Genomic DNA, 3,659 nt, shown 5'->3' with positions numbered 1-3,659 from the left:
CTCAATAGATGGCTGCTCTCCAGAGTTTAGAAACAGTTTGGATCACTTTGAATGACAGCGATTAAAAGGAGGTTTTTGTATCAGTACTAAGCTATGTTGATTTTAACGCTGAGGTATTTTTCAGGGAACTTTACTGATAATTAGGAATTTGGAGAAAGACACAAAGTCACTTCATTATTTAAAAAAAGCTGAATCTGCTCAGTGAAAAACACATACTTGTCCTTACTTGTCCTGTTTTAAGTGGAGTCCCGCCTCCTTCTAGTAAGCAGCTCACCTGTGTTTCTGTGTTTAGTGTCCGGATGTGGAGTGGAGCTTGTTGTTGGTATTTGTGTTTGAAGAAACTGTAAGTTTGCTTTGTTTCCTACTTTTAGAATTTGTCTTTAGGAACTTTAGGAGGAGAATGTGAATTGAGACATTTGTATTTACATAACATACAATAAATCAGATGTTTGATTTGAATTGGACTGTAAATCAAACAAACTCCTGGGCTTGTGATAGTGTTTTCAGCTCTGTTAAATAACATGTTGTTACTGCTTCACAAAGATCAGGTGTGCTTCAAATTGAAACTCTACTGCATAGAGTTACTAGTTTTTCTAGTTTAAACTTCCACTGAAAAGCGTTTCCTTCACTTAAAACACCACACATCACTTGAGGCAGCTTTGTTTCTCATGAATATATTAAAGGACAGAGGACAGAGCTTTTTGTGTTCTACTTGTGTTCTAGTTCCTCTCAATAAGCAGCTCACTTTGTGTTCTCAGTCCTTCTGTATCTAATATCTGCACATAACTCTTGAAGATTGACAGTTTTGCTTTGCTGTTTTAAATCCCTGGACCAGAAGCTTAGCTCTGAGATACAGAAGGAGATCATGTCTATCTTAAAGGTTAAATCAGATTTAACACAAGTCTGATATTTAAGTTTGTTCTCCATAGAAGACAGAGGATAGAAAGGATTTATTTGAACTTTGAATCATATAAGGTTATTCCTGCAGACCACGAATAAAAATCAGTTTTTAACATTTAAATGTCACAGTATATCTGAGTGAAAAATAAGTCAAGATTTGTTTCTTTAGCATGTCTATAACAACCTCAGTTGAGCAAAGATATCCTGCTTAACTAGAGCTGGCAGCCAGTGAGCAGATTTTTAGAGCCCAGATCTAAAAATGTGTAAGAGCAGTTGGTTCATAGACCCCTTGGCCTGAGGAACAGAATATAACAACACACTACTTAATCTAGTGAGTAACTAAGTAATGTACTGCATTATTTTTAAGAAAAGCAAGAAGTTCTGTGTAATAGAGTAATGATTTTCTTGAATAACAACCCCAACAGTGCACATCACTGTGTGAACTTTACTCTCACTCAGTCTGAGCAGTTAGACAACATTTTTTTGGAGTGAACACATAAAGGTGTGGCTCACAGACACACAGAGTTAAATCCAGTCTGAAGCAAGACTCAAAGATCAGTTTGTACACAGACAGTAAAAAACTGCATTTACAGTCTGTCAAAAAGTGAGCACATCCCTCATATGTTTGTGAATATTTTGTTATATCTTTTCATGGGACAACATTGAAGATATGATCCTTTAATACAATGTAAAGTACCCAATGTACACCTTGTATAATGGTGTAAATTTGTTGTCCCCCTCAAAATAACTCAGCATACAGCCATTAATGTTTAAACTGTTGGCAAAAAAAGTGAGTACACTCGTGTGATTTCAGGATTCATGTATGGCATGTGTCAGCTCCATGGCAGTAAACACAGGACTGATCTGTTAATCATTTGAAACCAGAGTGATATTGCTGCCTCCGTCAGTCTGTGGAGAAGGCGGAGAGGAGCCGCTGCTCACTGACACACTAACTGCAGTTTGAGCTCGGCCGCTGTTCCACAGTAACTGCAGTTAGGTGGACACATCTTTTTGACCATAACCAGTTATAGTGTGAACAGCGGTTGGAGGTCGGGGGTCTTTATAATTACAGTGCAAGTGGATGTTTAGATGCAGTAGAGAACTGAATTAAATCTGTTGGCTTCTGTCTGTTTAAAAATCCTTTGTTACAAATAGTGGACCTGCTTCAATAGAAAGTAATTATAACAATGGATTTATATAGCGCTTTACAATGTCACTATTCATTCACTCTCACATTCACACACTGGTGGAGGCAAGCTACGGTTGTAGCCACAGCTGCCCTGGGGCAGACTGACAGAAGCGAGGCTGCCATATCGCGCCATCGGCCCCTCTGGCCAACACCAGTAGGCGGTAGGGTAAAGTGTCTTGCCCAAGGACACCAACGACCAGGACAGAGAGCCCGGGGCTCGAACTGGCGACCTTCCGGTTACAGATGAGGAAGTACTGGAGAAAGAGCTCTAACTCTTAAACTCTTACTCTTCTCCTCCAATTGAAGTTAAAGCTACACAGTAAGAAAAAAACAAAACAACAACAACAAAAAAAACCTCCTCTTGTTGTGAAAATCTGCCTCCACCTGTCTCCTTTCGTTTTCTGTCCACATTAACACACTTAAAGAGACAGACTCACTTATTTTTCTTATTTACAGTGAATCAGTGTGTGTCAGTGAATGCTTCGTGTGTGCTTTGTCTCCATCTAGTGGACTGATAGTAGAAGTAGAGCAGCTAATGGCTTCCTCTGCCTCACACTGCTGTCTGACTGCATTCAGCAGACACTGAGATGAAGCAGAAAAGAAACACCTGATATTTGGACAGCACACATGATGGAAAGGAGGATTTCAGTTGATGTGCACATGAATGATTTGTGTTTCCTCTGCAGGTGAAGGTAGAAAGTGTGTGTGAGCTGATGTGGATGTGAATTCAGCAGCATGGATCGGTGTGAGGACAGAGAGGAGGGAGTCCCTCCCTCTAAACCCACTCTGTTTGGGGAAAATGAGAGCCAGACCAAAGCTCAGAGGTGAGATGACCATCTCTAACTGTCCATAACTCTTCTCCAACTCACAGCTCAGCACTCACATCACTGCTCCATCATTATTTCCTTCGGGATGAATAAAGTATGATCAATCAATCAATCAATCAATCAATCAATCAATCAATTATTCCCAGGAAAAGACGGAAACGTGGGAGAAAACATAAACATGGAAAAGAACCTGATGCCACCTGTGTGTCATTAAAGAGCGACCCCATTCATTTTAAAGCCCAGCAGTTGTCTGCTGCAGAGAGGTGAGCTGTTAGTAACATGAACTCTTTGAGACCTGACTTAATTGATTGATGTTGTTGGATATTAACTGCATTGCAAACAGGTCATTCCCTCAATCTCATTTAAACTGTCTCTTAAAAACAAGCCTTTGGTTTTAAACAACTGAAAACCCACGATCAGTAATTTTAAATTAAATGAGTTCCAGCAGAAGATGTATACATTTCTCAGTAATAACGGTTTTGAAATTAAAAGACAGTTGCTGCTCCATAGTTTATTAATTGATAGAGATCTAGAGTTTGATAGTTTGATAGAGAGAGAGAGATTATATACAGTGGGGAAAACAAGTATTTAGTCAGCCACCAGTTGTGCAAGTTCTCCCACTGAAAATGTTGAGAGAGCCCTGTAATTTTCATCACCTTAACTATGAGAGACAAAATCCTGAAAATCACATGGTCTGATTTTTAAAGAATTTATTTGCAAATTATGGTGGAAAATAAGTATTT

The 3,659-nt window shown here is 39.2% G+C and overlaps 1 long non-coding RNA gene across 1 annotated transcript; it reads left to right on the top strand.

The window, feature by feature from the left end:
- The first annotated feature begins 242 nt into the window (after positions 1-242).
- LOC106632890 lies at positions 243-3,653 on the top strand. Its single transcript, XR_006053904.1, has 3 exons — positions 243-343; positions 2,776-2,913; positions 3,063-3,653. It is a non-coding gene; the product is annotated as an uncharacterized LOC106632890 (long non-coding RNA).
- Positions 3,654-3,659: the final 6 nt, after the last annotated feature.

Source organism: Haplochromis burtoni, unplaced genomic scaffold (assembly GCF_018398535.1).
Source record: "Haplochromis burtoni strain Fernald_Lab_line unplaced genomic scaffold, NCSU_Asbu1 Contig_2828, whole genome shotgun sequence".
NCBI lineage: Eukaryota > Metazoa > Chordata > Actinopteri > Cichliformes > Cichlidae > Haplochromis > Haplochromis burtoni.
This window is presented reverse-complemented; position numbering and strand designations above follow the sequence as displayed.